This window comes from Panthera onca, chromosome E2 (assembly GCF_046562875.1).
Source record: "Panthera onca isolate mPanOnc1 chromosome E2, mPanOnc1 haplotype 2, whole genome shotgun sequence".
In the NCBI taxonomy this organism is placed as follows: Eukaryota; Metazoa; Chordata; class Mammalia; order Carnivora; family Felidae; genus Panthera; species Panthera onca.
The window spans coordinates 50,579,052-50,603,870 of record NC_138353.1 but is presented as its reverse complement, the minus strand read 5'-3'; the positions used below and the strand labels follow the sequence as shown (position 1 = coordinate 50,603,870).

Below are 24,819 nucleotides of genomic sequence, written 5' to 3'. Positions count from 1 at the left end.
TGCCAGAGCTCATCATGGACGTGTTTTCTGCAGCAAGAATATGTGCTTTCGTAGGTTTTCTTTTAAGGGAAATAAATTTATTATATATTTAATAGGATTAAATATATACTAATATTTTCCAAATTGCATCTTATGCTGGAATCTTGTGGGGGCCAAAGAATGTAGCTCCAGGAGTCATTTGAATGGTCAAATCAGTAAATAATCTCATTTGAAATATGGTCAATACATTTACTTAAATGTCTCAGATTGTTGGTAATTTTGTTCTATCAGTCATTTTCTTTCACTTTTAGGGCTTTATTTTTGGACTTGAGTGCGGTAATTGAAGATTTCTGCTTCTGGCTATGATGGATTAGTTTGCAGCTGACCAAACTGAAAGCCAAGAACACAAGAAATGGTAAATACAATGAGAACACATTTTTGAAGTTACCAGAGAGTTATCAAGGCAGTTAGAACGTGTACAGCCAAGAACCTGGAGAGAAGGAAAACACATTGGAGGTAAGCCCAACACTCTACGTGACTTTTTTTTTTTTTTTTTTTGGTCAAGGCATTTGTAGATTGTTAAACAGCATGGAGCAGGATGTAGAAAAGCTGAGCAGAAAGTAGCAGGTAAGCAGTGTGAGTGATAGTCTTACAGGTGTGAAAGCCAAAGACTGGGGATCAGATCATTTACAGCAGCCCAGACTGGAGGGGCCAATCCCTGCAGTGAAGGGAAGAGAAGCAGAGGAGATCTAGCTCTGCTCCCATTTTCATCTCAAAGTTGTTTGTCACTGAAAAGGGGTCACAGTGCAAGAGGTGAAGTAGAGATTGGCCACTTCTAATGTGTAAGAAGATACTCGGAACTTTCTGCAGATTCACAGCATGAGAAATTGAAAAAGTAGAATCTAGATTCTAGATCTAGAATCTAGAAACTAGAATCTAAGATCCCCTAAGAAGGAAGGGATCCTGATAACCAACCTGTAAGAAAAGTAACCAGAACATAGACCAGACCTTGCAAACCCTAACCCCACCCTTGAACCTTTGTGTTCCTTGAACCTTGAACCTGCTTGTGTAAGGGGATACCTGGATTAGCTACATGCAAGAGTTTAAAACCTAGGTCCCTGGAGGAATATAGCATCAGCTAGAGCCTGTAAATTTTTTCATGCAAAATGGACGGCATTTAATGAAAAAAATAAGAGGTAAACAAGAACTAGGTCCAAGAAAATAACAGTGTTAGAAACCAAGCCAGTGATCATCCATATTTTGAAGTATGTAGACAAGAAGTGATTTTTATCAAGAGGAGAGATAAGTTAGAGGTTTCCACAGAGAACTGGAGTCCATACAAAATCCCTTCATGATTTCAGAGTAGACAAAGTTTTCTTAAGCTAGATGTTAAAAGCAATAATTGCAATGTCTCCTAAGTCCATCCATGTTGTTGCAAATGGCAGGATCTCCTTTTTTTTAAAGGCTGAATAATATTCCTGTGTGTGTGTGTGTGTGTGTGTGTGTGTGTGTGTGTGTGTAGATTTCTTTATCCATTCATCTGTTGACAGACACTTTGATGGTTTTCAAATCTTGGCTATTGTAAATACCCAACAGATAAAAGCAGAGAGTAGAAGGTTATTACCAGGGGTGGAGGGGTGGGGTAAATGGACAGAAGGGAAGATGTTGGTCAAAGGGTACAAACCGGTTGTTATGTAGGATGAGAAAGTATAGAGCTCTAATGCACAGCATGAAGACTATAGTTAAGATAACTGAATATTGGAGGCACCTGGGTGGCTCCGTCTGTTAAGTGTCCGACTTCAGCTCAGGTCATGATCTCACAGCTTGTGAGTTCACGTTCTGTGTCAGGCTCTATGCTGACAGCTCAGAGCCTGGAGCCTGCTTGGATTCTGTGTCTCCCTCTCTCTCTTCCCCTCCCCTGCTTGTGCTCTGTTTCTTTAAAATGATTAAATGTTAAAAAAAAAATTTTTTTTAATTAAAAAAAAAGAAAACTGAATACTGGAGGTGCCTAAGGGCTCAGTTAAGTGTCAGACTTCGGCTCAGGTCATGATCTCGCGGTTCTGAGTTTCAGCCCCGCAGTGGGTTCTGCACTGGGTTGCGGAGTCTGCTTGGGATTCTCTCCGTCGCCCTCTCTGTCTCTGCCCCTTCCCCACTTGTGCTCTCTCTCTCGCACGCGCGCTCTCTCTCTCAAAAATAAGTAAACCTTAAACAACAATAAAAAAGAATACTGAATACTAGAAATTTTCTAAAAGATTGTTTTCAGGTGCTCTTATCACACACACACAAAAATGGTCACTGCGTGAGATGATAGGTTAATTAGCTTGAATGTAGTAATCATTTCACTGTATATGTCAAAACATCATGTTCTATATCTTAAATATATACAGTGAAAAAATGAATACAGTATCATTTTGGGAATAAAAACAGTAACCATACAGGAAGAGTTTGACAAATAGAACTTTGTACGCATTAAGAACTTGGGTCATTACAAGGCACAGAGAAGAGATGAGAACGGCAGGCCGGAGAGTGGGGGAGGTTATTTTGCATTATATAACAAAGAACTCCTATACAGAATAGACCCACATCTTTAACATATTACACTTCACAAATGAAAGCAACCAGTAAGGCATTAGCAATATAAGATACTCAACACCACTGATCGTTCAAAAATGCAAATTACGTGACTGCCAGAGTGGATACAGTTGAAAGGGTGGTGATATGTTGGAGAGGATGTGAAAGAATATGAACTCCCATCCTGCTGGTGGGTAGAATGTTTACTAGCACCTTGGACAGGTCTTCGATCCCGTATCCTAAATCCGAATGTGTGGATTTTCCATGACCCGGCAATTCAGCTACCAGGTCCGGTCAACAGAAAAGCTTAGAATATGTACGTTAAAGATGTACGCTTATATCCGTGCCAGTGTTATTTACAATAGCTCAAACCCAAATACTCACCAACTGTAGAGTAGATAAATAATTTATGGCATATCTGTACCATGGAATAATGTATAAAAATAGAAATAAATTAACTTACGCTACAAGGAACAATTGTGGATAAATCCCACAAGGGTGATGTTGAGCAACAGAATTTAGACACACACGTGAATATGCTTTGTTACTAGGTTGATGTAGATCTCATAAACGGGCAAAACTAATCATTGGAATTAGAAGTATGGCTCATGGTTATCTTTGGCTGGAGGTGTGTGACCTGGAATAACAACCCAGGAATGTCTGCGGCACAACTAACGTTCTCTTTCTTAACAAAGATAATAGCTGCATGCGTATGTTCATTTTAAGTGCATCACCTTGTGATATGTGCATTTTCTTAATATCTAACAAAGGGAAGTCAGTACCTGAGATTCCCTCCGACTTCCCTTAATAAAGTTATTATTGCCTTCTCAATCAAACGAAACCACCAGCTTTTGGAGCTTGTCTTTATATATAAATAACATTTGCCATTTATCCGATATCTCTATCCAGGATTTATCACTTTCCCCCCTTCCCCAAAGTGAAAACTGCTTATAATCCTAACTTTCTGAACAGAGCACATTGGGCATTGCTGTTTCTCATATATGAGAATAATCTTTGTAATTATTAATATTATATGAAATAATTGGCACATGGCTTGGGCTTCTGGATGCAATATGAGACGGATTAGGCCATTAGTTCTTCCAGTTGTTTGAATGATGCCCTCCTGCTTTCCCAGCCTTTCCTCGTCTGTCTGTCAAAGTCTGGAAGAGATACGTCCAGATGGAGGAGCGTGTGAGTGCAGGCACACCATACCCTCCCCACTAGCATGATTTTAACAACACACTGATATTAACATGTATTGCCGAAGTCAACCTAAACCAGAACTTAACATTTGTATTACACCAGCGTGGTTTTGCTTTTGCTTTTGCTTGGCCTTTATGGTTATCTGTTTATTTGTTAGGGTCACCATGCCCTTGGCTGTATACAACACTATTTCTACCCAAAAGGATATTAACATACTTTATGAAAATATTACCGTTCCCGTATTGGCTCCTTGTTAATACCTTCCAAGAATCTCGTAATGCTTCGTCTCTCCTTTTGCTTTGCAGCTTTGCTGATTCTTATTGTAAGTTCCTCCCGTCCTCAGGGTCCACATTTTCTGTAGCATTTGGAAGAAAAATTATTTTACTGTGAGAAAATAATGCCTTAATTGTCAGCAAACAATACTTGTGAAAATGGAAGCTATTATCACCTCATTGGTCTGCAAATCGATATCCAACAGGCATTGTAGCCACAACACTGAGATCAAATGAGTTCTGGGGGCTGGTGTTCCCTCTGGGGAAAGGGAGTGAGCTTTAGGGACCCTGGCAACTGTGGGGTTTTGGAGTGGTGATGGGGGGGTTGGGGGCGGGGGGAGAGGGCGGATCCAGAGCCTATAGCCAAGAAAGAATTCTTGAGACATTTTTGGTGCAAAAGGTGCTTTTGTTTAAAGCATGGGGACAGGAGTGGGGGCGGTAGGAAGAGCTGCCCCGGGGTTGTGAGGAGTGACTGATTATATACTACAGAGTTGGGGCAGGTAGAGGCCAAAGAGAAGCCTCCAGAGGCACGTTCATACGCTAAAGAGGACTCCTATGACACTTGAGGCCTTGCTGTTGTCAGGCTAAGGTGTTTTCCCCCCAGGAAGGCATTAACATTAAGACAGTAGGGGATTCCTGGAGAAATGTTATACTCTATTTGCCTCCAGTATTTGTCAATGGGCTGCAGGTTGTAAGGAAATTCAATTTCATTTACCATTTCCTTCTTTCCTTTGTTCCCCATGTCACTATGGAGGGGAGGGTGATGTTAGGGTTCCAGGAAACTGAGTCTGTAGGTTTCTGGAGGTTAGGCTGTTGACAAGATTGCCTTTTTCTTATAATTTACTAAGACATATGTAAACTGCTGAAGACTCAGGTCCTTCAGGACTGGGATCTCTATCAGGTAAGCTTTTGTTTTCTCCTTCTCTTAGCTTTTGGGCAGCCTGGAATGCTTGAGGAACGTCACAGGTATCCCATCTGGTGGGGGGAGGCGGTGTTATTAGCTTTTGCTTTGCCCTCACCTTGTCTTATGCTCCCTCAGCAAGACGAGCCAGTGGGATTTTCTCTTAATAAAATAGTCTGTGTATAAATGCTCTATCACATCTCATTTTAGCGTTTATAGTCATAGCTTATGATAATAGCGGCATTGTTGGTGACAGACCGACTTTTGCCGGAATAAACTGGACAAAAACAAACAAAGAAAACGCTTTGAAGACACCAGAGAGCTATAGTGAGGGCTGTAGGTATTTGGGGGACTAAGGCCTGAGGAAAAGAAAAAAGCCAAAGAACTAGGAGTCTGGCAGTTGGCCCCATTCTGCACTCAAGGCAATGAGAATTCTTTTTTTTTAAAAATGTTTATTTGTTTTGACCAAGTGAAAGAGAGAGAGAATGCATGCGTGCATGGGGGAGGGGCAGAGAGAGAATCCCAAGCAGCTCTGGGCTGTCAATGCAAAAGTGCAGGGTTCCATCCCTGGAACTGCCAGATCCAGACCTGACCCGATACCAAAGGACTGCTGCTTAAAGGACTGAGCTACCCAGGTGCCCCCAGGCAATGAGGGCCTGAAAAGCAGTTGCTAAGAGACTGGGAAGAGTAAATATTCCAACAGTCCCAGGGGATGGGGAGAAGGAACAAAAGAGAGTTTATATTCAACCCAAGAGGAGGGACCCTTTTAAATCAATAGGGGTGGCACTTTAAACTTCAGGCTTTGGCTCAGGTCATGGTCTCATGGTTCATGATGAGTTCGAGCCCCAATCGGGCTCTCTGCTCTCAGGACTGGAGCCTACTTCAGATCCTCCGTCTCCCTCTCTCTCTGCCCCTCTCCTGCTCCCTCTGTCTCTGTTTCTCTCTCAAAAATAAATATTTAAAAATAAATAGATACATAGATCTCCACACAAGGCTATAGTTGGACCAGAAGCCAGCACTCACTCATACTGAAATAACTAATTTAAAAAATTTTTTTAAATGTTTATTTATTTTTGAGAAAGAGAGAGACAGACAGATAGAGCAGGAGCAGGGGAGGAGGCAGAGAATCTGAAGCAGGCTCCATGCGCTGCAGCTGTCAGCCCAGAGCCCCACACAGGGCTTGAACTCACAAACCTTAGCCGAAGTGCTTAACTGACTGAGCCACCGGGCGCCCCAAAATACCTAATTTAAAGTCTGTTCCAATTCTCAGTTACATTTAGGTGATATTCTCCAATCCAGCAGTCTCCCTGAAGCAGAAAAAAAAAATCTTTATTCCGGGGCGCCTGGGTGGCTCAGTCGGTTGAGCGGCTGACTTCGGCTCAGGTCACGATCTCGCGGTCCATGAGTTTGAGCCCCGCATCAGGCTCTGTGCTGACTGCTCAGAGCCTGGAGCCTGTTTCAGATTCTGTGTCTCCCTCTCTCTCTGACCCTCCCCCGTTCATGCTCTGTCTCTCTTTGTCTCAAAAATAAATAAACGTTAAAAAATTTTTTAAAAAAATCTTTATTCCATATTTTTATATAAATATACAAGTCAATAAAATATAATTTGACATAAAAGAAGACATGACTAAGAACCAATGAAAAGTCATAAAAATAGATGCCAAAGAAAAGCAATGAAAATATCAGATATGTGCCTTGAAATCATGGTAATTAAGCTGTTCCAAGTATTAAACGACAGGATAGAATCGCCAGAGAATTAGAAACTGTAATGAAGGACAAAGTAAAAGTTCTAGCAACAGAACGCCACAAAATGGAAACAGTTGGGAAGTGGATGAACACTGGGGCTACCTTAGACATGTTCTGAGAGATGGTTTGTGGGTAGGTGAGAATAAAATACCAAGTATGAAGCAGAGCGTGAAAAGAGTATGACAAATACTAAAAAGAATTTAGAAGAGATCCGTGACATGGATAAAAATTCTGACATACATGGAACTGTAGTTGCAGGAGAGAGGACAGGTAATGGGGCAGAAGCAGTATTTGAAAATATAATTGCAGATGTGACGTGGGACACCTGGGTGGCTCAGTCGGTTGAGCAGCTGACTCTTGATTTCCGCTCAGGTCATGATCTAACGGTCTGTGGGTTTGAGCCCTGTGTCCTGCTCCACCCTGGGCATGGAGCCTGCTTGGGATTCTGTCTCTCTGTTCTCCCTCTGCCCCTCCCCCACGCATGCCCCCCCTCTCAAAAATAAACACACTTAAAAATATAATGACAGATGATTTTCCAAAAATAATGGAAGACAATAAGCCACAAACGTAAGAAGTGTTACAAATTTCAAGCAGGATGCTTATTAGAAAGCCACAGCTAAACACTGCTGAAAACCGAAGGCAAATGGAAAAATCCTAAAAGTCAGCCAGGAGAAAAACTGTGTATTACACTCCCAGCAAGAAAAATAAGGTAGGTTAATACTTGGCTTCTCAACCTGAAGCAATGGCAGCCAAAATACAATTCTTTCTCATTATTTCTAGAAAGTGCTCTAAGAAAATAAGAGTCAGTGTGGAGTTCTATACCCAGTAAAAATATCCTTTGGAAAATGGAGGGCAAAACATTTTTCAGCAAACAAAATGTGAGAGCGTCTGTCACCACAGATCTTCATTAAAAGTAATACTGACAAGTGTTCTCAACAGAAAGCAGTTGATGATTAAAGGCAGATCAAGGGTGAAACTAAGCAGATAAATGTGTGAATGAAACTATGTCATTCTTGGATAGACCGTTTCAGTTTTACAAAATGAAAGGAGCTGTGGAGATTGAGGACACAATGCCTTGCTGGATATAAACACTGTATTTAATACCACTGACATGTACATCTAAAAGTGGTCAACTTTATGTCTATTTTGCCACAATAAAAAAATGGGCAAAGAAATACACAAATAGGTCACCAAGGTATAAGGAATGACATAACAAACATTCTCCACCAGCAGCTTAAAAAATAGTATTTTGGCAAGGGACACATCAGTGATGAGTTCCCTGAACTCATGGTTTACAGGCTTGTTTTCTGCCATGGCAGTAACTCTTGAGGGAGCAGTCCTTCCCCCCTAATAAAGGTCTCTTTCCTAAATAAGGACTCTTCCCTGCAAAGAAAAAAAGTTAAAAACTATTGTACAGAACGATACATCATGATGTCTTGTGGAATATTAAATTCATAATAAAATAGTCAACCCCAAGAGTCCGTGAATCAGGCCCATGTATTGACCAGAAGGTGGCACAAGGACTAATTTAAATTCGACTTTATCAAGAATGCCTGTTGTAATCTCTAGAGTAACTTTTTAAAAACATAACACAGGAATAAAAGGAATATCCTAACTTACAAGCTAATAAAGAGAGGAATGGAATAAGATTCGTAGTAAATCAAACTTTTTTTTTTTTATCATGGGTTTCCTGCAAAGAAAACCTTGAAGGCACAGACTTGTGATCTGGTAGTTTTGGTGGGGAATGTGATGTCAGGGAGCAGGAGTTCGTGGGCAGGAGTTGAAACGGGGAAGGAAAGAAAGCTAATACAGATGAGCTACCATGGTGAGCCACAAGGCTACATCCTACTAGGACTGTCTGAGGGAACTTAATGAAATAAAGGTCATAACTGTGTACCTGGGTGACGAAAAGGACCAACATTAACCCATCCTCTGCCCCAGTGTGATTCCATATGCATTGGCTCCCCTCCCTATTGGGCTCTTGGGGTGACTCCCACCTACGGCTTAGAGAATTTCCTTCTCAGGCAACCTGTGGAGGCAGGCTCAAGATAAGGCACTGATATCACATGCAGAAAGTGGCAAAGTCTTCATAGAACTGACTCGTGAAGATTAGAGAAGGAAGTAGGGTCAATCAGATTTTAACAGGTATGCAGGAGGCTCTGTTGTAAGGTTTGGGGTGGTATTCCTGAAAAGCACCCCCCCGCAAATCTCTTAGGATCCTAGAGAGCCTGTGAGCTACTCAGTTTTCTTTCTGTGAGGCTCTTTTTCCTTTAAATTATCCAGTGTGTGTGTGTGTGTGTGTGTGTGTGTGTGTGTGTGTGTGTGTACGCCTTGTATGCAAGTAAGAATCCTGACTGTTGGAAAGGAGAACATTGAATGTTCAGGCACCATCTTTAAACCCATTATTTAAAGAAATACCAACAAGAAATAATTAAGATTCCTCAGCAGAGACATTACAACAGGATGCAGTTTTATAAGTAATATTTGGATCTCACATTAAATGTCTGGAGAAGCATAAGTACTTTAAGAACTGAAAGAGTTATTTAGTGGAACCAATGTTTCTGATCAGAGAGCAATTTGGGCTCAGACATGAAAAGAATGTTCTAGGTATGGAAAGGAAAATATAGTCAAATGTTGATAAAAGGAAGGAACTTCAAGCTGTAGGAACAATTTCAAGGAGACACCCATCCAGAATTTTTTCATGCTTAAACATTATATCTAAATACGAGAAAAGTATTTTAAAAGTTTCTTGGTACAAGAAAATTAACTTGAAAAATAAAGGCTGGACTTGGGGTGCAGATGATACATTCAAAAAAGAGAATGCATGACATTCTATATCTTTAATTTGCTGTTCTCCCTTTGTATGAATTATCACCAATGAAATGGAAAAAGAAAAATATTTCAGTGCACGTGCAACCACAGGAGATGTGATAAGTCCTTTGCTATTTCGTGAAAATTTAAATTTCCAGATTCATTAAATAGCAATCCTAGGTGTTGTAGCAAAAAAGCTAGGAGAGCCATGTTTATGGTAATTTGGAGGGGGCAAGGACTATTTTCTGGAAGATGGAGGGGAGAGGCTGGGTAGAATCCCCCACAAATGGCAGCTCATTTAGAACTCCACAAATAAGATGGAAAAGTATATAATTTAAGGAGCAGCTGGGAGCGCTGGCAATGTTTTGGTCACAGCATCCAAGACTAGAGATGGGGACCTGTTTGCAGGATTTTGTCACCTGCAGGGCAAAGTGCCCACCTTTCTCAGCTGTTTATGTAACAAGTCCTTCTCCCCTAGATTCCTAGAATTACGGTATCATACTGCCTGGAGAACTAGACCAAGGGGTGGAGAAGTGCCTTTGGTCCTCTCTCCTGTCTCTTTTAGCTGAAGGTTGACCTGTATCTATAAAAGCAATAGTGCTCTAATAATCTTTCAATATTCTCAAAGCAGTGAGGCCGGCAAGGAAGACAACACATGTGTATGACCTGAGACCGGGCTTGAAGAATGGAAATGCTTATTTGCAGCCTTAAAACCCCCCACATCCTGATTGCACATCCAGGAGAAGAAATGTGCGCCTTTAAAATATTTAAAATATCCGTAATTAATGACACCCTCTAGTCTTCGGGCCATTTTCATCCACCACTTTCATCATCTCTCATACCTGATGTGCATTGTCACACTTACTAGCCTTCTTGAGTCTTAGATGTGGGAGTAAGCAGCCCACGGAGGAGGAAGGTGCATTCCAGAAACAGAATCAAATGTTTGAAACTGCGCACCCCCTGTGAGTTTCTCAGCCACGTTGTTTTCTGCTCTCCTGTGTCCTATATCCTATGCTGGATTTCCCCTGTAACATTTAGATTGTGGCTTCTAATTCATGCGGCATATTAATCTAACCTAACTGCATGTAAAGCCCACTGCAGGAATATCTCTGTGGATGGCTTGGCTTAATTCTCCAGAGAACTGAATACGACAAGGGCCCAATCCTGCTGTTCTGATTATTGGAAGGACAGTCCCCCTCCACTGTCACATCGTCATGTTTGACGGCTCAGAGAGGAAATGTTTATGCGATTGAAAATAGTTTGGCCCCTAAGTGGCAGATTTTAGAGATAGTTTAGCCTACTTTATTCCAGAAATAATTTAAAGAAGAGATGCGTGAATTAACAAATTGGAAAGAATGATTTGCTTTATCCTTTACCTGAATCCTTACATACATTAGATTATTGAATCTCATGCTAGCTGTCATTTTGGAAACGTAATTACTTCCACTCTTTATTCTAAAAAAGTAATGTCTGTATCAATGTGGGGAGTTTTCCAGGGACAGTGAAATGCTTTCTTCGGGCAGAGAAGACAGTTAAGTGTCCTGGGTACCTGAATGGAGGAGTCGGCCTACCTGTGCCTACGAGCTGTGTGGCCTGAGTCAGATGAGGTGAATTTTGGGTGTCTTTTTCCTCAACCGTAAGATGGAAATAATAACCTGCCTTTTTCTAAATTTGAAGTGTAATTGTACATGTAAAATGCTTAGAATCAGCACTTCTACTTCTTGGCATACGCCCAGAAGAACTGAAAGCAGGTATTTGAACAGATATTTGTACACCCATGTTCCCAGCATTCTTCACCACAGCCAAGAGGTGGAAACAAACCAGTGTCCATCATCAGATGGACGGATGGATCAACAACTTGTGGTATGCGTATACAGTGGAATATTATTCAGCCTTAGGAAGGAAGTTCTGATACGCACTCAACGTGGATAAACTTTGATCACATCAGGCTACGTGAAAGAAGCTTGTCACGAGAAGACAAATGCTGTATGATTTCACTTTACGGGGTACCTGAAATAGTCAAATTCGTAGAGACTATAGAATGGCAGTTGCCAGAGCCTGGGTGGAGGGAGGAATGGAAGATATTTATTAGCGGGAAGAGTTTCACTTTGGGATGACAAGGGCATTTCGGAGGCAGACGGCGATGATGGTCGCACCACAACGTGAATATAATATATGCCCTGTGCCTCAAAATGGTTAAAATTGCCCATCTTATGTAATGGATATTTGACCACAGTTTTTTTAATGTTTACTTATTTTTGAGAGACAGAGACAGACAGCACAAGCAGGGGGTGGGGCAGAGAGAGACACACACACAGAATCCGAAGCAGGCTCCAGGCTCTGAGCTGTCAGCCCAGAGCCCGACACGGGGCTCGAACTCACGAACCGTGAGATCATGACCTGAGCGGAAGTTGGACGCTTAACCGACGGAGCCACCCAGGCGCCCCACTTTTACAATTGTTTTTAAAAAGCTCTGGACGATGGTCGGCAGGGTGGTTCTCTCTGCGGTGCCTGGGTCACCAGTGTCCAGCTTCACCTGGGACTTGTTCCGAAAGCGCATTGTGGGCCCTGCCCCGGGTCTTTTGCATCGGGGACTGTGATGGTGGAGCCCAGCAGCGGGCTTCAAGCAAGCCCCCTGTGTGATTGTCCTGCACGCACACACCGAAGTTTGAATTTCACAGGAGGAAACTATTGCTAAGTAGTTAACAAATATTAGCTGCGATGACATCCCTTCTTTTGCTGACTTTGCTAAAGCTCCCTCGATTCAGGTTCCAGAAAACATTTGTGCTTTTATTAAACTCCATACTTGTCTTCTTTATAATACCTGCTCTGATGTTTCACAGCGAGCATGTATAACAGCAGAAGGAAGTATGAAGGGGTAAACAGCAAAGAAAAGATATTTACTAGTGGGGGTACATCCCAAAAGCTTATCTTTCGTGTAGTTGAGTAACAAAGAGACCAGAGGTCGTTTCCATAGTAACACACATTCTGCAACTTATAAATTGCAGAATGTAGAAGAAAATTCTTGAAAATGCCTATGGAAACTGTAAAGGTCTTCTGAAGAATGTCTGTAATACCTTAAATTGGCATGTTCCCTCTCATGATAAACATAGAGGTTATGGGTTATTCAAATGGGTCGTAAGCATCTGGGGGGCCCTTGTAATCCTCATTAAACTTTCACTCACCGTAAAGACCTCTTTATTCTTAAAATGAACACGCTGTGAAAGAAGTCATTGCAGAAATACCCAGACTGTGATAGACATTAACCTCCTCCATCAACAGGTTCCACTTTGACTGAACTCCAATAAAACCTAGGAATTCTCAACTGGAAAGCACACCTTCTGCAGCCAAGTTTGCTTTGTGTGTGTGTGTGTGTGAACCTATAAGTCAAATGACTCTCCCTTGGCTGAACAAAACCAAAATCTGATTCCTTTTCGCTCATTTCTGTCAGGCCCCCGAATGGGTAAACTCTTCACTCAGTTCTTGATAACCAGGGGTTGTTTCCTCCAGAAATCAAGTACTCAGCACATGTGGCTAACCCCACTCAAAATTCCTTCTTTTCTTTTCTCTTCTTTTCTTTCTTTTCTATTTTTTTTTTTTCTTTTTGCGGGAGCTGACAATGTGTGCTCGATATTTTCGGGAAATTGCTCTATAATGCATGTCTGTAAGGGGAATGCTGGTTTCAGTGGATCCAAAGACTTGCCCTCATGTATTTTCAGGCCACATCTGGTGTGTGCCCCACCGTGTGCGTCTTAGGGCTCTGGGTGGGCACCAGAAGGAGTTGGAAGTTCAAGGGTGCCATATTAGGTGGCCCCCTGCCAGTCACCTAGATCACCTGTGACTCAGCTTATGTATAAAATAAGACTTGGGGCACCTGGGAGGCTCAGTTGGTTAAGCGACTGACTCTTGATTTCAGCTCGGGTCATGATCTCACCGTTCGTGAGTTCTAGCTCCCCATTGGGCTCTGTGCTGACAGCGTGGAGCCTGCTTGGGATTCTCTCTCTCTCTTTAACTCTTTCTGTCCCTCCCCCACTCTCTCTCTCTCTCTCAAAATAAATAAATAAAGGTAAAAAGTTTAAATTAGACTAGATTCTCAGGTTCTTTCTCTCTCTAAAGGTTCTGTGACACTCTCCCCAACCCACCCAAGGACAAGTTATGGAAAGCAAGCTGGATGGTCGTAATAAATGACTAGTAACTCCAAACAGGAAAATAAGAAATTGTTCCTATTCATCATCAGGTCTAACTGAGTAGTAGTGACCCTGAAGGAATCAAAATGAGACAAAACTCGGCATTCCCATTCGAGGATAATTGGGCTTTGGGAAGGACATTGGGTGTTAGCCCCATATATTCAAAACCACCTTCAGAAATGTCACATACGTCAGGACTGCTCTGAGCCCTCTGCCCTAGGCTCTGAAAGGACCTTCTAGAGCAGGGAGACAGGGTGATCCCATCAGTAACAGCTAAATAATGCACACCTGAGGGTCATTTATGTTTTGTACAGGGGTCCTGTTCAAACTGAAATGTTCAAAAAAAGTCGTTTTTCTTAATGTTCTGGAACTTGCTCTGGAGCCCAGTTCCTAACAGTAGCTAACCACAGCAGGAAGATGGGGAATGCACAAAATGATTTTAAATGAACAAATTCAAGGCAACAGTTTCTTCCTGTTTAATTTTGATTCATTAGGAGAAAGTGCCAGCAAAATTTAAATCCCTTTGTGTGGCTGTTTGTCTATAGCCCATTTTTCCTTTTTCCCTCCTTATCCCTTAGAGAGGGCTGCTGGGTGAAGGAGGATGTGTGCAAATCCTAAATGTCTGGGCAGTCGCCCTCCATTCCCTCTGCCCTCGGAAGCGAGTGTTCCTGTAAGCTCCTGGGGACCCTGCCTTCCAGTGGCTTATCTGTCCTGCTCTTGTCTGATGAGCTATTGATGATGTCTGGTACCCACTGCTGTTTGTAGCCTTCTGCCTCCAGTTTGAAGGGCCCCACTATCTGCAGTCTCCTTGTCTCACTCCAAGGTGTCCGCAGGTCACCGGCTAATGTGAACTTGGCCTTCTCAGGATCTAATCACATGGGAACCCTTGGTGATTGTGCGTGGCGGTGCCATCTGTGGGAACTTGGACGTGGGACACTGTCTGAAGGCTTTGATCTCAGGGACCACCTTCCGCTTTGCACTTTGTGTACCTCTGATGCCCTGTGAGGGGTAATAGGGAGAAGGCACCCTGGTACATTTTCTGCCACTCACATCCCCCTTTGACCAACTCCCAGCGCCAGGGCAGGACACCACACTGCTCCCCCACTTTCCCTTACTGACCACCTTCCTTTCCACATTGTCCCTACCTCGTCATGCACAGTGAACCTCACACTCTCAGCCACCCCATCTTAGCTTTCAAAAGGCAGAATAAAGGTTTTGACTTGACCATGACCTTTTCTCCCAAACAAAGCCTCTTCACTTGTCAAGAGCTATTCTGTCACTAGGGACTCAAAAATCTTAGCGAAAAGTCAAAAGCAGAATACCGATGCTGCTTTTTTCCTCCACCTTTTAACAGTCCCAGTCTTCCTTGATGCAGCAGGTGCCTTTGGCCACAGAAAGAAAATCTGTGACCCCACTTGGGAGCGTGCTCTGTGCCAGGCTGTCTTCTCTGCACTGTCTGTATTGACTCTCCGTTCTCTCAGCCACGCTAGGAGATGGGTACCATTATTACCCCCACTTGGTAGAGGAAACTGAGGCTTAGATGAATTAGGTAACTCCACCAGAGACACACATCTAGTAATCTAGTAAGTGGTAGGGCTAGTATCCCAGGAAAGAGCCACTCAAGAGCCAAAAATCTCATGTCTTTATATATATATATATTCATATGTATATGTTTATATATAATATGTTCATATTCATATATATGTGTATATATATAATCCTATTTGTTTGATATAATTACTTATAATTTATATATTTATTTCCTATTTTATTTATATGTTTACAATTTACTAAATACTAAAGGATTTAATACTTAATTAGCTAATTGTTCTCAATTTCTTTTCATATTTTTAAAGCAGAAAAGCCACTTCTAATCCCTTGGATAATAAGCCAGAGGGGGCGCTGCTCCGGTTGAAGCAGGGACAGACTGGGGATGCCTGGGGGTCTGGCAGTGATGGCCAGTGCCCTTTGCTTCCTCCAAGGCAATGATGAACCCTCTTCTTAGAATCTTCTTAGAATCCAGTTTGAGACCCTGCTCCCTGTAGGTGGCTCTCTCATCACAGGACTATCCCCTAATACGTGACTCTGAATCAGATTGCCAGGACTGGACCCATCACCAACCATCCAGTTTAGTTTTTGACTCGGTGGGGACCAGAGGCAAGTACTTACGTGAGCAGTGGGCGGTAGTCTCACGACACTTGACTTCCCACTTCCTTCCACGTTTAGAGCGCCCTACCCTCACCCCTCCAAAGCAGAGGGCGCCAACTAGAAGCTGGTGCTCCCACTTGGTTTCAGGGCATTTGTGTTTGGCCATCGTCAGACTCCTTCTTCCCACCTTGCTGGCCTATTTGCCTGAACAGTCTGGCCCCAGACAGCATCTCTGTGCCCACCCTTGACCCACGGTCGCTTCCCGATAAGCCTGAAATTAGAATCCCGTGACAGACCACATGCTCTGTGAGGGCCATGATAACACCTTTTCTTCGCTGTGTCCCCAGCACTTGGTACACGACTTGGGACGCAGTGGCACTCCACACGTGTTTTCTTAAGTTATTAATTAACTAATGGCACTAGCTTGTGCTCCTATCAGTTGACTCAAATGTCAATGAATTAATTATCCTGAAGAAGCAGATGTGGTTTTACATGCTTAATTTACAAGAAGGAAGTCTTTTGATTATCATGGGTTTTGTTTTTAAAAATCCTTAAAAAAAAAAAAAAAAGATGGGGAGATTTCGTGATTTGATGAACCATGGAGTTAATTGCTTGCTCTGAATTTCAATTACTCTTTCCCCTGTCCAGTCTGTTAAAGACACATTTGGCAGCTTTGACACTTCATTTTACATTTTAAATAGGAGGTCAGCTCACCAAGGAGCTATAATCATTCAGCTGGGGAGAGGAAATTTATCAAACTTTGTATCCCAAGTATACAAACCAGTTTGAAGCAGATTTATAACTTAGAAAATACTGTGATTTTTCATATTTATTTTCCATATTTCAGTATAATTCCCTGGAAACAAAGCCATAACCTGTCATTGTTTTTCTATCATTATAATTGCAAGTAATAATGTAACAAGCTTTCTCGACCCTCCAGGAAATTTGGAAATACTCACTAACCTCCTATCTCAGAGTACAGCTCTCTTAAAACGAAAAATGCTGATATGTCATTAATTATTTTTATCATGCTCGGTTATCATTAATGATAGGAGTTTGTGAGTGAAATGCCGTCTTCAAACGACAAGAATCATGTGAGCCTCATCAGTGATACTTTAAAGAATATGTATGTCAGCTCAGTGTCTGAATGATTTCAAATGATCAAAATGTTAGAGGCAAGAAATAATCTCTCAGTTTGAAGTCATGTCCACTTTCTCTATATCCTAATCCCGCCTTTTCATTTGCATTGGATTTGGGCAAATCTTCTCAAATAAAATTAAAGATATTAAAACAGGTGGCATATCTGAACCTTACCCTTGATTTAGTATCAGAGTTCCCCCCCCCCCCATAGGAACATCGCTGAAACACTCTCCAATAGTTGAGTCTGTCTGACAAGTTGTCACATAGTGCCTTGCTTTCTATTTCTTAGGCATCATTTTTTCCAACAGTATTCAGTTTCTGAGTAACAGATCCTTGACGCTGTAGTAAAATCCAACTTTCCCGTGAACCTACCTGGCCGCTGGGTGGACAGGTCAGAGGCTACAGCCAAGATTCACAATCAGCTTGGTTAGATTCTGATACCTTGTGCCCATTCCTCTTTGCCATCTTGCTTTTATATACAAATTGTTAATTCATGTTAATTCACTGTTGAGTTTAATTCTGTCACAGGTAAACTGTGTTTTAAATATTTTAAACACTACAGAGATTCACCATTCTGCCACACAGAGGCCGTACTAAACCTCACACATATCTTTTAAAGGAAAAGAAATGGCTCTTTATGCACCACTAATTCCCTATCATCTTAATTTTTTCAGTTATTTAATTACTACCCTTGGGAAAGGCACAATTTTTCGTATAAATACCATGAAATCAGAGGGATGCCGTTCTCTCCAAAACTAATTTTCGTTAAGAAGGAAATACAAGATTGACCCCCCCAAAATTAAAGAAAACAAAACACCTCTTCTCCTTTTTTTAGGTTGTACTCTCTTAAAAAAAAAAAAGCTTCCTTTGCACTTTAAAATGTCTTTAGTAAAGGCCACATTTCACTGAAATACCACATTAAGAGGTGCTTTATTTCTTTCATTCTGAAGACTTTAAATAAGTAAATTCATAGCTACTACAGTGGTTTCTTTAGAAATGTATTGAGGCTTAAGTAAAGAATATGTGTGTGTGTGTGTGTGTGTGTGTGTGTGTGTGTGTGTGTGTGTGTGACTGCGCTGAAATCCAATCCCAAAGTTTGTAGAACCATTCTAAATAATGCCCTTCCCGAGTACCTGAAAGGAGGTACGTGAATCACAAACTCTTAAACTCTAATCATACCCCTGTACCATTCAGAAAGCACAGCTGCATCTGGTGTTGCTGTTTTCATTTTTATATCATCACGGGTTTCCCGGGAAATCAGGGGATATTGTTCTATTGTGAGTCAGCCCTTCAGGGCACTTTCCTTCCGTTGCTGGATTGAAAACAATGATTGGCCTGTGCGCTCTTGCCCCGGTGACCCTCATCATCCTCCTTTTTCCCACACATCTTTTTCTGTGATCTGGTTGCCATCCGTTCCCTTCCTTTTAATTCTCAGTTTTTTGCAGATGGTGTTCCAGCAGCGTGGAGGATTTTCCTCCTTTTCTTCATCTTAAGATGGCCTTAAATGTTACTTCCTCAGTGGAGTATGATGTAAACCAAGAAGTGTTGGGTAGTCCCATTATTTTTGTACCACCATATATATGGTAGGCTGCACAGATCAATTATAATTTAATTGTGAAAAGGTTGATGCACTCCCAACACGGCATTTCCACTAACCTGATCCTCTTTATTATTATTATTTTTTCTGATATTTTTTATTTAGTTGCGGGGGTGGGGGGGACACAGGATCTGAAGCAGACTCCGCACTGAAAGCAGCGAGCCCGATGGTGGGGCTCGAACTCATGAACCATGAGATCGTGACGTGCGCCAAAGTTAGATGCTCACCCAACTGAGCCACCCAGGCGCCCCTCCACCACCGTGATCCTCTTAATGTTATATTTAAGTAGCTCAGTACTCACTGATATCCCCCACTATGCTGTAAGCCATGTGAGGACAGGGGTTCCCTGTGCATATCTTTATTGTTTTGTCTGGAGTACGTCACAGTCCCTGGCACAAAAGTAGATCCACAGTGAGTATTTAATGAATGAATGAAACTTGACTCCCCCGAGCTGTGCTAGTTCAGATTTTGATGTCCTCTTGGACCACCAAAGAATTACCCAACCTCGGCATCGTTAACCATCCAGGCCAGATTTGTTATGTGTGTGTGTTAGCGGCAGGGGACTGTTACATGTATCATAGGATACTTAGTGGCATCCCTGGCTTCTATCCACCAGGTTCCAGTAGCACCTCCCTTTAGTTCTGACAATCAAAAAATGTCTATAGATGTTACCAGATGTGGTCTTGGGTGTCCAATTTACTCCCTGGAGAACCATCCAACTTACATAATAATTCAATACTTGTCTTCCTTTGCCCAAAATCTGTCCCGTTGCCAATAATGAAACACTTTTAGAATAAAAATTCCAGTTGTGTCTCTACCTTGCCTGAGTACTTTTCACTGGGTTACCATTGTCTACAGAATTTATAATTTGCACTGTAAATAATGACATCGTCGAAAGCAGGTCCTGAGCTATTAGCCCTGTACTACCTGCGCAATGAATTGCTACTCTGCCCTTCAGCAAGTGCACTGACCTCCCTGGGTTCCAAGTTCCTCATTCTAAAAGCTCTAAATGATTTATAATGTTCTTCTCTCTCTCAAATTCTCAGATTCTTTTTATAATCGAGTTACCTGTGCAAATTAGCAAACAGGCTTTACGTGTTTAGCAAAACCTGTTTTTCAAGGTATTTTAAAAACTAGCTCTCTCTGCTCCAGGATACTTTCTAAGAACCCAGAGTTGAACTTCAGTGTCCTTCTTTTGAGGTACCATGAAATCCTCTGCAAACCCTGTGCAAAACTGCATGTTATCTTATTTTGAAAATCTTGTTTGTTCTCAAATAGACTGTGAGTAGTAGAGTACTACGTTGTTAAAGATGGGATTCTGAAGCTCAGTACCTGATCATGTGACCTTGGGGAAGTGATGTATCTTCCCTGAACCTAATTCCCCACCCCACACCCTCCATGGGTCAGGAATTATAATGATGCCTCCTATGGTTATTGTGATGTTTAGAGTTTGGCACGATGCCTGGTGCATAGTAAATGTTCGATAAATTTTACTGTATTTTCCTTATTCTAAGACAGCAGTGGAAAGTGTGTTTTAATCACCGACTTTTTCTCTCGGTGGCACATCCAAATGTTCACCTTGCAATCAACGAAGTCATAGGCTAGAGAAACTGTAGTATGATGAACTCACAGGGCCCACCAATGTAGGGGGGCAATATAAACTTGCTGAATTAACTATCATTGGTGTGCATGCAAGTTTCAGTGCTGTGTGGACACGTGTTCCACTTTATGGAAAAATGTAGTTTTCTTGACTTGTATGGAAATCAACAAAAGTCACTTCTTTTTTATGACCTAGATGGTCAGATTCCAAATCACTTTATAAAGTTATCCTCATTTGCATTGAATGTCCTTTAGTTGTAACATTTAATTAATATTGTAACTCATCAAAGGTGCTGAATAATAATATATGCCACTATCCGATTTGGCCACTCTCAAAGGAGCATACATTTACTCAGATTTCCCATACCAGAGAGATTAAGGCCTGAAGATGTTGCATCAGAACCTACAGCTATCTTTGTTTATTTTTCCCCAGGCTGCTAATTATGTCCTCAAAATATGATTAGCTGAAGCAATTTGTATGCAAAGCATATTCTGTCTTTCTGTCTTTGTCATGTGGTTACTCGACTCATGTAACCTAACAAGAACCCATTATCAGAAAAGGTAGTCTGTGCACACGTGAGAACAATGAATAAAATGCTGATTCAAAAGGTGTCAGTAAATTCAGAAACAGTATTCATGTTTCTAGAAAATTAAATACAACATAGTCAAAGGAATATTCGTTGAGCAGCTAGCAACAGTCCTTGAGTTGGGCTATACAGTGGAATCACCCAGGGATCATTTTAAAATATAAAAATGGCCTCAGGGCACCTGGGTGGCTCAGTCGGTTAAGCGTCCGACTTCAGCCCAGGTCATGATCTTGCGGTTTGTGAGTTCAAGCCCCGCGTTGGGCTCTGTGCTGACAGCTCAGAGCCTAGAGCCTGCTTCAGATTCTGGGTCTCCCTCTCTCTCTGCCCTTCCCCTGCTCATGATCTGTCTCTTTCTCTGTCTCTCTATCTCTCAAAAAAGAAACATTAAAAATTTCTTAAAGTGTTTAAAATACAATAAGCCTTTGGCTCATAATTATCTGACAGTATGGCTCTTCATGGGAAATCTTCCGTTGTTGTCGTGAAAAAAAAGCAAAACTCACACCTATCATCGGTGTGATTTCTGTTGAGAAGGCAGAAGGTGAGAGCTTGGAGAAGGAACCTGGGGAAGCAGGAATGAAAATTATCTAACAGGGAACCCAGACGTATAGGGGGGAACCACGTGGCACCTACATAGGGGGAAGAAAAGTGGGTGCTGGTGTGCTTACTGTGCTTTTTTTTTTTTTTTTTTTTTCAACGTTTTTTTTATTTATTTTTGGGACAGAGAGAGACAGAGCATGAACGGGGGAGGGGCAGAGAGAGAGGGAGACACAGAATCGGAAACAGGCTCCAGGCTCCGAGCCATCAGCCCAGAGCCTGACGCGGGGCTCGAACTCACGGACCGCGAGATCGTGACCTGGCTGAAGTCGGACGCCCAACCGACTGCGCCACCCAGGCGCCCCATTGTGCTTTTAAACCATCAGGAAGTTTGCTGGTTCGTGTCACTCACTGTACTATACTAAACTACAGACACAGAGATTGCCATGGAAAATTCATTTTATTTTATGATTTCAGGACAAGCGAGGACCTAAATAAGACACGTACCTGGTGCGTTTTATGAAATGCCACAAACGTGACTCAGAACCAAAGCGGATCGATCGCCTTACGTGTGTGCAGATGGCAGTGGAATTCTAGTCATGGTATTTCTCTCACTCATGCTGTTTGGTGGAACGGAGAACGACAGGGAAAAAAGGAATCGTTACATACGTTTTTTACAGCCACACTATATAAAGTACACGTATTCAGTGTGATTTCCCCTTAGTAAACGGATGATATCAAATAGAAATGTGTACTGCTTTTCATCATTCAGAGAGAGGGACCTTCTTCCTCTTTAATGACAGAGGGTCAGTACTGGCTCTTTATGGCATACGTGTTCCTCCGTTTAATTAGTTAATTAAGGCATCGACTCAGAACATAGGAAATCTGGGGGAAAATGTTGTTTTAACCTGACCTCATTGTCCCCTTTGTTGACCACCTTTGTGGTCCAGCCTCTTCCCCTTAAGAGATAGGAGTTGTTTTCCCATTTGTTGAATCTGGGCTGGTGTCGAGATGTGTGTTGGCCAACGAAGGAGGTGTGGTTGTGCCGGTTCCAAGCCTAGGACTCGAGAAGGCTTACCTTGCTTGTACTCTCTTTCAGAACCTTCTGGCCTCCTTGGGAAAGAGCCTGAGCTGGCCCGCTGGGGTATGAGAGGGAGAAGCGTAGCCAGACCACCCGTGGGAGGAGAGATGCCTCGCTGACCCATAGGTGCTCTACACAGAAGAGAGAGGCCATCTGAGACCAGAGAGCTGCCCAGCTGGCCTGTAGACTAGGTAAGCAGTAACAAAGTATTCTTGTTTTATGTTTTTTAATATTTATTTATTTTTGAGAGAGAGAGGCAGACAGAGTATGAGGAGGAGAGGGGCAGAGAGAGAGAGGGAGACACAGAATCTAAAGCAGGCTCCAGGCTCTGAGCTGCAGAGCAGAGCCCGAGGCAGGACTCGAACTCACAAATCAGGGATCATGACCTGAACTGAGATGGGACGCTTAACTGACTATGCCTCCCAGGCACCCAAAAGTATTCTTATTTTAAATCAGGAAGTTCCGGGGAGGCTTGCTGTGCAGGAGCAGAAACATGACCTAGAAAGTAGCACCTGGGCATGAGATGCTACCCTAGCAAAATTCTAAGATACGTGGCATTGGCAAGAAGGAAGACATGAGCCGGGTTTAAAAAGGAAAAGGGCAAGGAGCTTTGTTACAAACGCTCAGTAACCAGCGAGAGAAAGGTTATTGGTTGCTAGAAAAATGGTGACCGTAGTCCACGGACAGAACTGCCCCTCGTGGTGAGTAGAAAACAGGAGCAGAACCTAACGAAGTTGGGGCCTTGGCGAGGTGGTTTTTAAGTGGAAATGAAAATGTCACTTGATTTCTCTTTTGCCGAATGGGATGAGGTAGGGCAGTAGTGAGAGGAGCTGGTAGATACATGGAACACATCTTTAGGGAGGCAAGTTCACAGCCACAGATTCTCGCATTGGTCAGCACAGCCGGCCTGCTTTGCGAGGGAGATCTGAGCCATCAAATTGACTGCAGTGGTTTAATTTCAGCGTCTCATCAAGGGCGGCTGCCAACTCTGAGATTTAAGAAATCATTTCATTTCGGACTCTGATCTTTTGATGATTATCCATAAAAGCCGCCAAGTTTTATCTGACGTGATGTTTAAAAATATCATACACATTTGTCATTCCCTGTGCTTCGGTCTTGAAACTTACTTTAACAATTTTTCTCCATTTATGTAATAGGGAGGTTTGGCTTGCCGGTTGGTTTTACAAAGTTTATCATGCAATGTTTGGGTTGTTGTTGGCTTGCTTATTTGGATTTTGCCTATTTATTAAGCGATCTAAATTGTTTGGGCATCTAAATACATCTTCTCAAGGATTCTGCATCTGCTTGTATGTAAGATTATCCTGAGTACCACCAGAATTACCCATAGTAATTCTATTCTATTCTGTCTAGTGCTAGGGGAATTTTAAGGATAATATAGACCTAATTTGTATTTCATGTCCGGTCAGCATTTTTATGTAAGTAAAAATTTAAAAAATATTTTTTAAATGTTTATTTTTGAGAGAGAGAGAGAGAGAGAGAAGGAGGCAGAGTGTGAGCGGGGGGAAGGTGCAGACAGAGAGGGAGACAGAATCTGAAGCGGGCTCCAGGCTCTGAGCTGTCAGCACAGAGCCCAACCTGGGGCTTGAACTCATAGACTGCAAGATCATGACCTGAGCCAAAGTTGGATGCTTAACCAACTAAGTCACCCAGGCACCCCCATAAGTAAAAATTTTTACAGAAATTTTTTTATAGAGGTCATGTTAACATCTTCTAAAGATGAGTAAACATAACATTGTAGGCTACGGATGGGGAAAACTAATGTAAACCTTAAAAACATTCTTTTTAGTATTTTTATCATTTTTATTCATCTCTGTTACCCATAGGTGTTCTGTATTAGAGAATTGATTTCTTTGGGGCATCATTATCTCTATAATTAATCTCTGTAATTACATCTCTATAATTAATAGCCTTTCAAAATTTTAAAAATTAAGTACATGTAATTATAATAAATATCCAAATACTTAAATAGATAAGGTAAGTAAATTTGAAATTGTACAAAAAACTACAATTGTTTCTTCCCCGTCAGCACTTCTGAGAATGATGGATTCATGTTTAAGTGGATGAATTTCATTCTGTGCACATTTACTGTATCTATTTAAGATCCATAGCTTTTTTGAGTATTTTTGGGAAACAGAAAACACTTGCCTTGGTAATTTTTGTTTCAAACTTGTATCTTTTCAAAGAAATATGTTTAAATCATGGTGGCACGTTGTCCATGTTCAGTTTTTGTCTGCTCATATACAGCAGATAATCTGAGCTGATATTTCTTTTTGACTATAGAAGTGCTTAGAGAGGCCTGAAATGTCATCCAGAGAGAAATGTTTTTTCATGTTAATTTTGGAGACAGAGACAGACAGAGTGTGCATAGGGAGGGGCAGACAGAGAGGAACACACAGAATCTGAAGCAGTCTCCAGGCTCCGTGCTGTCAGCACAGAGCCCGA

General features: G+C 42.0%; 1 long non-coding RNA gene across 1 annotated transcript in view; it reads left to right on the top strand.

Moving 5' to 3' along the window:
• The first annotated feature begins 296 nt into the window (after nucleotides 1-296).
• Nucleotides 297-24,819, top strand: part of LOC132690124 (uncharacterized) — a 53,190-nt gene continuing 28,667 nt past the window's right edge. The window contains exons 1-3 of the long non-coding RNA XR_009615269.2: nucleotides 297-495; nucleotides 21,753-21,877; nucleotides 22,375-22,547. This is a non-coding gene — a long non-coding RNA (uncharacterized LOC132690124). The remainder of the gene's footprint in view (nucleotides 496-21,752; nucleotides 21,878-22,374; nucleotides 22,548-24,819) is intronic.